Here is a 14689-nt window from a genome sequence, read left to right on the forward strand (position 1 = left end):
CGTGGTTATGTACGCGAAATGTGCGGAAATCGAATTTGACAAACATCAATTAAAGAAATGTATTTTCCATGTGGTGCCGGGCATTTCTTTTAAAAGGGCTACCGAATTTGGTAATACATGTATAAGGCAATTTAACAAAAAAAACATAAATTTGGTAGACTAAAAGGGCACCTCTTAAGATACGTAAGATATGACTTTTGCAATGTCCTTTATATGGTTTTCGATGTCTCTGAATTTGAAGATAAATTTTGAAAATACAAAATAGCAGCAACACCAATTGGCGGATATTAAATTAATCGTCATTTTTCCTGTTGGATATTAGATAGTGTCTCTTAAGCATGATGTACACTGTAGTTCGATGTACCCTGTAGTTCAGATACAGTCTCCAAACCGTGTTTACACTGACTGTAGTTTGGGTGTAGTTCGTCAAATGAAGATGAATTTTACGATACAAAAAAATGAATATATTGTAAACGCGCTTTAAATATCTGGATGCGATAGACTTCGTGATAAAAAATTCAAGGTACATTATATCATTGGCAATAATAAGATCCAATTTTAGTTTTTAGTTACACACTGTTAACCACCAATAGATGTTTTCATGACAATAAATCATAAAATGTATTCAGCTCGACGTAAGACATAAATAGATACAGTTGGTTTAACTTGAATAGAAGTTTTAATTATCTATGCTGCATATATGAATACCTCAGGTGGAGATCGTAGAAGCCAGGGGGGTGGACCTAAAGGTAAAACCCTAACAGCCAGAAACTTGTCCTACGATACCACAGAAGAAAGTTTAAAGGATTGCTTCGAGGGAGCTGTCAGTTGTCGAATCCCAACTTTCCCCGATACAGGAAAATCACGAGGGTTAGTGTCGTGTTTAGTCTTTTGTTTTGATGTATGTCATTAGTCATTCAAACGTCTGACCTGTTAAAAATATGTACTAATTGAATTAAACAGTTGTTTCGTAATTGAACTGAGCACAACAAAAATTTAAATGCCTGATGGTATCTTGTCGTTAAAGATGTTATGGCAGGTCTTTTTGTCTTCAAAATGTTAGATAAACTATTTAAACATTTATTCACATGACAAGCCTATAAGCAACTCTCTAGATTATCGGATGGCCGAGATTAAAATGGATATCGGATAGAAATTGTGTTCCTTAGAGGGTCTACAAGCTTAAACATGATTTTCCGTACAAATAAATGTGGCTCCCTCAGTTGTCTGTGTGTAATCTCTTCTAATACTGATAACAAGTTATGTGTAAAATAAGACAACTGATGTTTTTTTTGTTTTTTTAACAAATTTTCACAAGTTGATTTCCTTTATTTTGTTAATGTAGAATGGTAATGAACTGCTCTTTTCATTTTCTTTGTTTTATTTGTTTCGTTTGAATTTGATTTATCAGTTTAGTTTTTGATTGTTTAATTTTTGTTAATGAAGTTGATTCTTTTAAACTTCGTTTTTATTTTTGAACTCTACTTGGTGTAGGTGTTCATCAGGTAATACCTCGACTGAGTTCAATATAGAGATTAGCCGGTTGATTTGTTGGATATAAACCTTTGAATAATAGCGCCTAACAGGCAGCTGTGTTTAATTATGTTCTCCTGATTTTGATTGTTTTTGTGTGTTTGAAGTATATGTTTGTGATATGCGCTTAGAAACACTTCACGTGTAATGAAGCGCTATATAAATCGAACAATAATAATAATAATAATAATAATATATGCATATATCACCTTGCAGCTGAATCACATTACATATCTTTTTAGTTGATGTTCACATCGTCTTACGTATTTGTGAACATCAAGGTTAGTGCGACCCATTTGTGACAATTTCTAGTTCCCAAATATTAGCGATTTAGCTCCTTTAAAAGCGAATGCAAGTTAAATATGTTTAATCAGAGGCGGATTCAATGGGGGGCGCGAGGGGCGCCCCCCCCCCTAATTTTCAACAGTGCCCTTTTTTACGGCTGAAAGTGCCTTTTCTCAGACTCAAATATGTCAGTTCCCAACCCGTTGTAGGGATCCCAAATGACTCGAACCATCGACTCAAACACACCAGTCTGGGAAATAGCTCTTGGAATGGCTACAGATGCAAGGAAATGACGGATAATTTTCTTGGGGCCCCCCCTGCCCCCTCAGCGGCAAGCCCCGTCTCCGCGGTCAATGCCTTCATTTTGCAGCCCCCCCCCCCTTTTCAAAATTCCTAGATCCGCCCCTGGTTTAATAGTACTTTTATCTAGTGTATCTTTTATTTTGATTTTTCTTATAGAATAAGGCTATATAACAATAATGTGCGATTGTTGTATAATACTAATAATAGTATGTTCAGCTATACTTTTCGTTTAAAAAATGTATGTTTTATGTCCTATATACACTTATTCGCTGAAATCTATGACATCCAACAATATAATAGGTCATATAAATAGATAATAAGTTTGCATGACGTCATATGAAATTCCTGGCTTCACAGTTGTCGCAACTTTATCTATACACGGCGTTGCGTCGACCAACCATGCAATGTGAAGTAGATGTCAATATGGTTATGTGCATAGGCGTACGAGCTGGGCGGGGGGGCTGGGGGCGGCGCCCCCCCCCCCCCATTTTGGGAACCAAATGCTGGGAAAATTTGGGCACACAATTGTACTTTGTAAAAGTTGTATAAAAAAATATTGTGTTCTTGAATGTGTCCAATTTAACAGCGAATTTATTATTATTATGTAACATACTAAGAACCTAACTACATTTTTGGGGCACCAACCACCACCGCCCCCCAGTCAAAAATTTCCCCGTACGCCTATGGTTATGTGTAAGAATATTCAGTTCAATATATTCACGGTGTATGATTTTATTCATACTTCAATTTTAGTGAGTTACTTCTGCAACGTTTTTAGAAAAAATTGCTATTAATTTGGCCAGTACTGTAATAGCAAGTGTATAAATATTTTCTGTTCAGTCTGTACACAGTAACATATCTGAGAACCATATTATCATTTCTGCCCAAGGCTCCCTGTGATTTATAGTTAGCAGTGATACAAGGCAATTACCAATTTTCCATGCTCTTGGCCTGAAGAAATAAAATAATAAAAGTCAAGTTTTTATTATTATGCAAGTGGAAAAATACAATTCTTCATGGTATGATTTGAATAAATACAACTGATTTGAAGTTGGAATTATTATTTGTCTAAGATGACTGGGCATTTACATATTGAAATAGCTACTCTTCATCAAGAAAATACATGAATATTTTTGCCAATTCACCTGGATTTTATTGTAGGTCTTTGTACGTGAAATAGCTTTATTTAACGTCCGCTTCCACCGAAGTGATATTGCAGAAAATTAACAAATTCGGATTCCCTTTTAAAGGAATTAGACTACACTATCGCTGGATTGTATTATATTCAAAATGGCGCCCAGAACACAAAACAAACATTGCAATTCAGGGCGGACTGGTGTCGAGGTTGTATCCTAAGAATGATTTTTTGAATATTTAATCAAACAGAACACAATTATGCACATGCAGTTATGATATAATATTAAATTAGCTTACCTCAAATACCTCGAAATATACTGTTTGGTCAGTTTGTCCGCCCCCCATATTTCTATTAGTCACACATCCTTCGGCCAATTAAAATGGACGTATATTTTGTTTTAACCGAAACGAAAAATTTGCGTTATAAATACATTGTATTAAAAAATACCAAAATCACAAACCTGATGTTCTTATTTTCTGAACAAACTTTTTTCACAACAATATCACTTTTTTTCGATACTAATGCTTAATAATACAGTTAACATTTGCTGTACCACAGGGTTTAATACCGCAAAATTACTTCAATAAATATTTCTTTCTTTGTTTTAAGAGTAATTCATTTTAATTGGTCATTTACAGGTAAGAATAAATTTCCAATTTCGATTAATGAACCAATTAAATTAAATAAAAAGATTAACTCGACTATTTCCACGCCCATTCAAACATTTTTTTAAAACGTAGATATAACACAATTGTTATTGTATTTGATGTGTCAAGTTTATTGGGGCGATATCAATCAGACACTTCCAAATGCAGACATTGTAATAACCTGTCTCTGTATATTGTCTGAGACAAGATGTGAAAATAAACAAAGAGTAGAATCAGAATAATCTTTTATTATATCTAATTAAATAAATAGTTTATATTTAGATAATAATTGACTAAAACTTTGATCTCTTATATCAGTATACTGTTATAAAATACGTTGTTTTAAAAGAGATATTAAATGCATCGCACGATACATACATTGCGATTTCTACTTAATGTTTGTAATAATTAATATAATATCCTTTTAGATAATTAGAAATATTAAAAAATAAATCAAGTGAATTACTCGACATTCAAATTCAGGAAGAGTGGTTTTACATATAGGCTAGGCCAGATCCCTAATCCAGTTCCCCAATCCCATTCAGATTTTCTCAATAAATAAAAAACATAATGTGATAAAGGAACATAATAAATGTTATCTTTAATGTCGACGTAATTAATTATATGGAAAAAAAAAACCACATAAGATTTTATAAATGTACACAAGTTTGTGTTAAGACATTGAAAAGAACACAAACTTGTGTCATTGCAATGCAATACAACACAAACATGTGTTAAATATTTTTAACACAAGTTCTTGTGTTGAGATCCAACACAAGGGTTTTTTCAGTGTATTTATGGATAACAATTACTGTGGTTTATTTCACTGCGACGTTTCAACAAGATTTCACAAGTCGTTATCAAGCATATAACACAAATAAATAAAATGAAAACAAAATAGCTATATATATACTATTCAAAAAAAGTAGGGGATATTTGATTTTGGGGGCATAATACTAAAATATGCAAATGACTACGAAAAAAGTCACTATAGAACCTAACAGAAGAAACATTTCCAGTTACATGTGACGCCCAAACGCACCAATAGCTACTGCATGGAATGCAGGTGATGCTTGGGATCATCATGGGGGTCCAACCCAAGATTTGCACAACTCTGACTTTGAATGTTACAGTCATTGTGGCATTGAATTCCAGGGTGGAAACATCAGTTTAATTGTTTTAGTGACCAGAAAACAAATTTTGATATGCGTCGGCTTACCCAAAATGAAAGGTTACGTGCCCTTGGCATGCTACAGATCGGCACAACACAGGCGGTTGTGGCGCGGACGATGAATGTTTCTCAGTCTGTCATAAGCAGGCTATGGTCCAGATACCGTGATACACAATCTGTACAGGACAGACCACGCTCAGGTCGACCAAGGGCGACAACTCAAGCCCAGGATCGATTTATCCGTACCTTGGCCTTGAGAAATCGTGTCATCACAGCAAATCAGATCAGCGCTCGTCTTCAAACAGACACTGGTGTGAGAGTGAGTGGCCAGACGATTCGGAATCGACTGCATAGGGGTCACCTTCGCGCCCGACGTCCTCGCGTGATCCCTTGTTTGAGAGATCATCACATTCAGGCAAGACGTCGTTGGTGTAGGGATCGTCAACACTGGGATAATCGACGCTGGAGCAATGTGATGTTTTCAGATGAGTCAAGGTTCACTGTTGATTTTTTGGACAGACGTAGGAGGGTGTGGCGTCGTCGAAACGAGCGCTTCCAAGACGTTAACGTCATCAGACATGATCGATTTGGGGGTGGTTCTGTTATGGTGTGGGGAGGCATCACTGTTGCTGGAAGAACGGCTTTACATGTTGTTGCAGGGCGTGTTACAGGCCAGTACTACCGGGACAACATCTTGGCAGTCCATATTGTGCCGTTCGCACGACGTCATGACCGCCGTTTCATCTTCCAGGATGACAACGCAAGATGTCACAGGGCCAGGATCGTTACAGGTTACCTCCAACAACAGAACATCACCACATTACCTTGGCCAGCACTGAGTCCCGACCTCTCCGCCATCGAGCATGTCTGGGACATGCTTGGACAGAGGTTACGTCAACGTCAACAACGTCCTGCCAATGTCCAAGAACTTGCTGCTGCGTTGCAACAGGAATGGGACAATCTGGACCAAAATGACCTTAGACGTCTCATTAGGAGTATGCCACGTCGGATCAATGCTTGTTTGGCAAACAGAGGAGGATTTACCCGTTACTGACTTGGTTGTGATGCTGTGGTAACTTTGCTGTTTGACCCCGGGTATCATTTTACCCTTATAATGGTCAGTCTGTGCCTTACTTAGTCTAACGATCATTTGGAATAAATCGATGAATGTGAACTTCATTTCATTTTGTCATTTGTTTCTTCGTCAGTTTCATTAGGTGACTTTAATAACACTTAAAAATCAAATATCCCCTACTTTTTTTGAATAGTATATATACACGAGCAGTGCGAACCCTCCAATGGGATGCAAAATCAGCAAGCATGAACAACTGTCCCAAGCCGTTAAATAAACAATGTACATAGATGTATATATATATAGCTATTTTGTTTTCATTTTATTTATTTGTGTTATATGCTTGATAACGACTTGTGAAATCTTGTTGAAACGTCGCAGTGAAATAAACCACAGTAATTGTTATCCATAAATAGTGTGTTATTTGAGTATCTAACCTTGTTTTGAAAGATAAACACATTGAAACTCTAAAGACAGTTTACAATGGTAAAGAATTTATTGCAATATTACCCATAGCACATATTATATAGCGCTTTTACGCGAGTGTCATCGACATGGCGTGTTTACATAAAACACACGTGCGTGGGTTATTTTTACTCTGTTGTCTAAACAAAACGGTGTCTCGTCGATAAGTCCCGCCCCAAAATGATCACATGTGCGTTTTAAATGGCGGCTAACCAGGGCAGTGTCACATTCTGGGAAGTATGACGTAGATGGGTCGCTGCGTGCAGTATGGGCGAGTGTAATGAGACCTACGTTCAGAGCTGAACTATGTTTCGTCCAGCTCCCGGCAGTTTTGCCGTTGACCGACACCTGGACATCTACCAAACAGGATTAGGATATACTGTGTTCTTATGTTAAGAGTAAGTGCAGGGGGATCATAAAAACAATTACATGGACAAGACATCATACTCAGAAACCACAAATAAACAAACAATTCAATAAAAGTGAATGGATCCGGGGTTGCACATTATATTAATGGTAAACCTCTGGCTACGCTACAACAGCGACGAGTTAAATGCCCGTTTTCAATTGTAGTACGTATCGCGTTCACAAGCCAATTGTTAACGAAACGGAACATGGTGACGACATAATACATACAAACCATTTAAATCATCAATTTGCATAGTTGACATGTATTGTTTCTTATAGTTGTGATCATCGGTTCTTCTGATATTTAGTTAGCGCGAAGGCAAGAAGAACGAAGAGGTACTAATCGGTTTCTATAAATGACAATGTGTAGTTTATAATATAATGATTGCACCTTATTTTGTCAATGCGTTAGCTTTAAATTCAAAGGCACCTGAAACTGTCGTGATATTATTTATGCTAGGTGCTATAAAGGTTGAGTGATCTATCCGAAGTGTTCAATCCCTTATACAACGCCCCGTTTGTCAATAAGGGGTGGGGTGGTTGTATGCGAAACACTGTTCTAGGACAACTGGCGGAATGCCTCGGAGGGTATTTTTCGTTGAATTGTCAATCCAGAACAAACGAGAAACAAATTACATATAAGTTTAATGACTGTAATGCTTATCAAAAGTTAAATTTAACATGAAAACACATTTACAAATGGTCAGGAAGGATTTCTTTTATGTACTGCTCTTAAAAGAACATCCCGCAGAACTTCGCCTTCTCCTGTATCTTGTCCAGCTTCCATCACCAATATTTGTGTTCTAACAAGTTCTTCATCTACATTTATACGGTTAACTTCACAATTATTATGCAGAACCAAGCAACTGTAAACGATTAAATGGATGTTTTCCAGCTTTAATTTGATGGATTTAGTTAAAATTGTCCACCTGGCTTTAGGTCGACCGAATGCACACTCTATTGGATTTTTTTGCAGCGCACAACATATGAATAATATGTGTTCGTTAGAGAACCAAGTTGGATGTTGTTTCATACAATATGAGGCAAGAGCATAATCTTGGTCTCCAGTTAAATAATTTGGAATATTTACATGTCCTGGTCCGTCTTCCTTAGGCCAATTGGAGCAGAACAACAGGACGTTAAACCCCATTTCATTTATATGTCCCGGCAGAACTGCACAGAATGTTATCCACAGGGAGTTATTATGTGACTTCCAGTTAATACAGTAACTGGCAAATAATTTCCCATCGTGTACACCACCTAGCCACATGCAATCCACGTCCATAAATATACCGGAACTGTCAAAAACTGCTTGGACAATAAAAAAAAATTCTGTGAATTCTCAATTGGTTTCTTAATTGGAATGTGTGTTCATATAAATGCCTGGGTTATTCCAAATTCGTGAAGAGTGGGTAGTCTTAAATATGTTTTGCCTAATTCAGATGTAATAGCTTTGCAAAGCTGAAGGACAAAAACAGAAATTGTGCTTATTGAAACCCCAAATGTGTTTATAGTCATTGCAAAAGAACCAGTGTCTTAACGTGTAAAGAGTGATGGCAAGTCTGTTTTCAACACTGTGTAGATTGGTGAAACTGTTTGGTTCAAGAAAAGGTCCAAATTCATTAGTAAGTTTTTGAAAATTTTAACTCAACATAAGAAAATTCTTCTTCCATTCTAAATCAGTCTGGCCAATTCCATGTTATGCCACCACTGGTCCGCCCGGCCACGTTTCTGCCATATGACCCTCTTTCTTCTTTTTCGCAATCTTTTTGTTGACTCAACTTGATAATACGTGTACCATAAAAGCAGGTGTTCCCGTACTTGGATAAAGTTCAGGAAGCACGTGATTATAGAATATAATCGTGAAATATACCATCTGAACAACGAAAGTACAGCGACAATAGCCCGTCCCTTTGGGGAATGTGCTCACGTAACCATTTTCCTAAGAATTGATTGAATTCAATATAAGAGTAGGCCGATAGCGCCGCTATCCGGGTAAAGTTTTCACTCATAGTACACTGTATAGCGCATGCCTGTCTTCATTAGCCCACCCCGAGCAGAACAGCAGAACTTTAAACACGATTTCAACTCAATTAATTTTACAACTTGTCTGCGCCAATTGGACTATTGAAGTTAGGCATACGCTATGCAAATAGCTATGTTCGAAATTTTCTACGGACAGGGGTTCTTTTATGTGCACACCAATGTGTACACAGGGGCTTCTGTTTTTGTCCTATCTACACAATTAGACACTGTTCTTTGCAAGGCTCTTCGTGCTGCATTACCTAAATGGAGAAACCACGCTGCAAAATCCCGGGGAACTTACTTGACCAACATCAGGATCACTGTACATAATCAAACTGTATATTGGGAGGAAGATGGCCGACATCACGACATTTTATACGCGACATAACGACATATTTCATGTCGTATCGTCGGATTAAAATGCTGTGATTTTGGGTTGTTGTGGTGTCGGGTTAAAATGTCGGCGGACTAGTGCACATGCGGACTAATGAACCCCTTTCGTCTTTCTATGACTTTTGGAAATCTCAATTTTTCTAAATTAAAGGACAATATTGGTGCCAGTCATTTTCACACATGTGATAGAACTGGTTAAACACGTTTCAAATATTATTTTATCACAGAGATCATTGCTACGATAGATGCGTAATCAATGCTTCAACAATCGGAAGTGACGAACGCAAAAGGAAAACACGAGTTATCCCTCTATATAACTGACTGAAGTGACGAGTAATAACAGATACATGGGCGAATTTCTGCTCACTGATAATTCCTTCGAAGACCAAAAGTTGTTGTGTGAGACTGTGAGAGGATATCTGAAATAACCAAAAAGTTAAATATTACTGCTATTCAGAATCGTCAATCATAGATTTTTTACGACTATAATAGTTGATAGATGTGTAGAGAAATTCACGTGCGATGGCTATTTATAGACTCTTTGGCTGAGTGTTATCGTACCGCGTGACTAGCCAGAAATCACTTCGAGACATGCCATTGAAGCGTGCACATTCCCCGTGTCGAGTTTAACTTTCAGTAGGGAAAATTTTCGCTGCACGGAGCACCTTACCATGTTCTAATGCCCACGCCTAGCGAAGTCTGACGGGTTTACTTCAGACTGCACGTTCCTTCAAGAATCAGGAGATGTAAGACTCCTAATCAACTCACTGCGGTTAGCGACATAGATGTAGAAGCGACGAGAATCATTAGTTATGTAGCCCAAGACGACCTTTGAGTCAGTGTAGTAATAGTATCATCAATGTTGTATTCAAGGTCCCTCTTGATATCTTTTACGGTTGTAACCAATAAGACGGCTGCACAAATTCCATTCGTGGAATAGATAAGTGTCGTTGCGGCTTAACCGTAGCTTGACCTTTGAGGAAGCTGACTTGTACATCTCAGTCTGCGTTGAAAAGTCGCAGATAAACAATTATCCCAATGGCATCTTGACTGGCATCTGAAAAACCGCGGTTCTCTTGACTATTCCAAAGTGGTGTGGCTTAAAGCATATGGGAATCTGTACATCGGGAACTGAATTAAGGTTACTAAGCAATTGAATCCACTCTTCTTGCAAATCAGGCGGTAATGGGTCATCCCACCCAAGTTGATTATCCTTGCAGGTATATGTGTGAATCAATGTTTGAAGAATATTCCTTCCAGTGATTGTGATTGGTGCAAGAAATCCCAATGGGTCATATAAAGAATGTATAATCGAGAGAAGGCCACGTCTTGTACAAGGCTTCTTCTTTTCGGAAACATGAAAGGTAAGTATATCTCTTTCAAGATCCCAAATTACTCCTCAGGTTCGCTGAGTAGGCAAACGATAATGTGACAAAACGATTTGTGGGAATGCTGTCATTACTTCTGGTACATTCGAAACAACCTTGTGTAGACGCATGGCTTGAGTCTTGAAGCATGGCTTGAGCTGATTTGATTAGTCTTTATAAACAAACTTCAAAGCTTTTGCATCATACTTGTCTTTCGTCTCGTATGTTGCCTTCCTCAGACTATATGTCGCGATTGAAGGACTAGGACCATTGCCAAATATGTGAAGATTCATTTGGTATTCAACGATTGGCTTGTTGTAATTGTTCTCATTAAACCACAGGAAGCGTAAGTATGTTCTGTCCTTGGGGTTAACGTAGAAACTATAGATTTTGTTCTATGTCGGACATGATAGCAACATATTCTTCGAAAGCGAATTAATCGTCCGATCAGTCTGTTCATTAGATCAGGCCCACACAGTAGTTCTTGATTGGGAGATGTACCGCCATATTCAAACGAAACATCTACTCGCAGATGAGTAGGTTTTCTTGGATGATAGACAGCGAAATGTGGTATGTACCACTTCTTTCCTTCATTGACTGTAAGCTGGTCATCAGGAAGTTTGGATGCGTGTCCTCTGTCCAAGATTCGTCCCATGAATTCAATGTAATCCTTTGTTAGTTGCTCGTTTTTATGGAAATTCCATAACCAAGTTATAAAAACGTTTCTCGACTTGGGCGTAGTTATTCGGAAAGTTGACATTAGGATTTCTGAAAGGCAATGGGGCTTCCCAATTTCCCAGTCGGTTTTTATGGAAACCATTTTCCATAGCTTTAAGGAAGAGGCGATCCTCTACCGAAAATCCAAAGTTGGAATCCAAATCAGATACATGGAAAACATCATTGGTGATGTTGGATCTGCATGATCGTTAAACACTGGATTGTACTTGGTTGCACGTTTAGAATCCGTTAAGATCTCGTCCTTACAGCGGATTTGGTTGTCACAAGGCTTCCATTCTAAGGATTCGTCATCGAATTTGGTACGTCTGGATGATACAGATACATGTACATTGCTACCAATTCTGTCTAGACACAACTCACCGGGCACCGTCCATCCGAGGTCAAGTAGTTGAGTTCAAAGTGCTCCCGTAGGTCCATTCACTGACTGTCGCACCTTTAAAAGTTCAGGTACATCCCTGCCAATCAGTAAGTTAATTTCAACTGTGTTGTCTACAGAAGGTAAGCATTTGGCTATGTGTATTAGATGTGGAATCGCAGCAATAGATTCCGGAGTAGGAATTTCTTCCCTGTTTTCTGAAATGTTGTTTGTTTCAATCACGGTCGGAAGTTTGAAGGAGTTCCCATCAAGCGACCGTACAAGAAGATTTAAATTTCTTCTTCCGTAACAAGTTTCTTTTCCTTGGCAGGTTTCGAGAGTGTAAGGTAGCTTGTCCTCTGTGATGCCAAGGAATTCAAAAAGTTTAGAGGTAAATGAAATGAAATGAAATGGGGTTTAACGTCCTACTGTTCTGCTCCTATGCTGGGCTAATGAAGACGGGCAAACGCCATACAGTGTGCTATGAGGGAAATTTTGCCCGGGCAGCGGCACTAACGCCTACTCTTATATCGAATTCCAACTGCCAAGGGATCTTTTACGTGCATTCTAATGTATACACAGGACCTCGGTTTTTCGTCTCATCCGAAGGACTAGACAGCTGTCCTTGTCAGGCCCTCCGTCCTGCATCACTGACAAGGGGGAACCACGCCGGAAAATCTGGTTGAACTTTCTCGGCCAATGCAGGGATCGAACACCCGACCTCCAGGCTAGCGAGCCAGCGTCTTACCCACTTAGCCACGTGATCCCCGAAGTTTAGAGGTACCAAGAGTATGGCTGGATTGGTCATCCATAGTAGCATATGTTCAAAATACTAGGCCTAGATTTCCTTGTTGAAAACTTCAACCAAAATCATCTTTCCACAAGATTTTCCGGTTACACTGTTTCCGTAAATGTCTATGCAGGCAGTATCGACTTCCTCCGAACTATGCGATGAAGTGTGATCAAATGTTTTTTGAACAGTTGAGGACCGGTCATGATGTACCAAATCCTGATGTTTATAACCACAGACTGAACATTTCACATCAATTGTGCAGTGACTTGAGAAGTGTTTCCCTTTTAAGCATCTAAAGCAAAGGCCGGTTTTCTTAATTTTGCTTTCCCTTTCATCAACCGTTTTCTCTACAAATACACGACATTCTAACAAGGAATGGGAAATTCTTGCATTCGGATGAATCGGGTAAGTAGATTGTTCTTCTTTCTTCGAAATTGAGGCGGGTTTTATATCAGTTTTAAGAGTTTTCATGAGTCCATATCTACTATATTGTGAAGTCTAAGCCGGTATTGAAGAAATCTCAACATCAACTCCAATAACTTTGGCGATGGCAGGATGATTCTGCCGTACAGAAAATTAATGCATCAATTCAGCGAATAAGGAAAATGGTGGGTAGGCATCATATTCCTTGCCAAGCATATATTTGGTGACTTTATGTTCCAATTTGTCTCGTACAATCTTCGGAACCTTGTAAAGTAAAAATTTCATGTAATACGACGAATTCAGAATCAAAAGACCTTTCAAGTATGGGATTTGCGAACAAACATCCTCGCAGACATCATAAAATGTTTCAAAACCTTGTCTATCTTCTGCTTTGAATTGGGCTGCTTTTTATAGACTATTCAGTAGTGTGTTTGTAACTTCGGAGCTGTGCCCAAAACCTTCCTCTAAAGTTTTCCACAACCGTTCGACTTTAACCTTAGAATTTTGATGAACTCCTCTTCTAAATGTGTTCACACGTTCTTTCGGTTTTCCAGCAGTGTAATTCAAAAGATATGTCAACTCTTGTTCTGAGAGAGAGAGAAAAAAAATGGAGTTTAACGTCTACTCGACACAAACTAGGTCATTCGGGACTAATCCATGGTTCAATTTTATTTCAGTAATCCGAGAGAGAGAGAGAAAGAGAAATGGGGTTTAACGTCCACTCGACAAAAAACAGGTCATTTCGGGACTAACATATGGTTCAATTTTATTTCAATAATTCGCTTGCGCGTAGGGGTCTTTAACAGTGGGAGGAAACCGGAGGACCCGGAGAAAACCCACGAGGTTGGACAGGCGACCCTACTCCTTGTCACGTACAACCGGGGATTCGAAACCACGCCAGTTGACTCAATGACAGACTTCATGATACAGCGCGCACGCGCTAACCAGCATTGGGAGGAAACCGGAGGATCCAGAGAAAACCCACGAGGTTGGACAGGCGACCCTACTCCTTGACACGTACAACTGGGGAATCGAAACCCCGCCAGTTGACTCAATGACAGGCCGTATGATACAGCGCGCACGTGCTAACCATTCAGCCATCCAACCCCCCATAAAAGGATGAACGTCTCTTTCAATCCATTCGTTCGTTGACTTTACTTTATCACGTTGTAGGCAAAGTGGAGTTGACTCTACTTGTCCAATGTCTTTGTCATCATTATAAGCCTTGGCAGCTGCTTTCGCCATAGCTAGACTTTATTCACGTTTCAATTTAGCTAACCGTGATAATTCAAGGACTTCCCGTTTTAGGTCTGCCTCCCTTAGTTTCTGTGACAATTCTAATTCTTGGAGATTTTTTCTTCATATTGAAGTTTTGCTCTTTCTTCAGCTGCTTGTGCTTCAGCCTCCACTCTTTTAACTGAACTTGAAATAGAACAACGTGACTGTCTCCCAATCTTTGAAAGAGGTTCTTAGAAAGAACTGTCATCACCCTGTGATAAGATTTTTGGCCCGTCGGGACCTCCATACTTTTTTCAAATTAGACAAACTGCTGCTTTTTAGCCTCCGTAAGGGC

The 14689-nt window shown here is 38.8% G+C and overlaps 1 protein-coding gene across 1 annotated transcript in view; it reads left to right on the forward strand.

The window, feature by feature from the left end:
* The first annotated feature begins 708 nt into the window (after positions 1-708).
* LOC126815686 (uncharacterized) overlaps positions 709-14689 on the forward strand; it is a 43074-nt gene continuing 29093 nt past the window's right edge. Inside the window, exon 1 of the mRNA XM_056099933.1 lies at positions 709-870. The gene's annotated coding sequence lies outside the window, so the exon portion shown is untranslated. The remainder of the gene's footprint in view (positions 871-14689) is intronic.

Source organism: Patella vulgata, chromosome 3 (assembly GCF_932274485.2).
Source record: "Patella vulgata chromosome 3, xgPatVulg1.2, whole genome shotgun sequence".
NCBI lineage: Eukaryota > Metazoa > Mollusca > Gastropoda > Patellidae > Patella > Patella vulgata.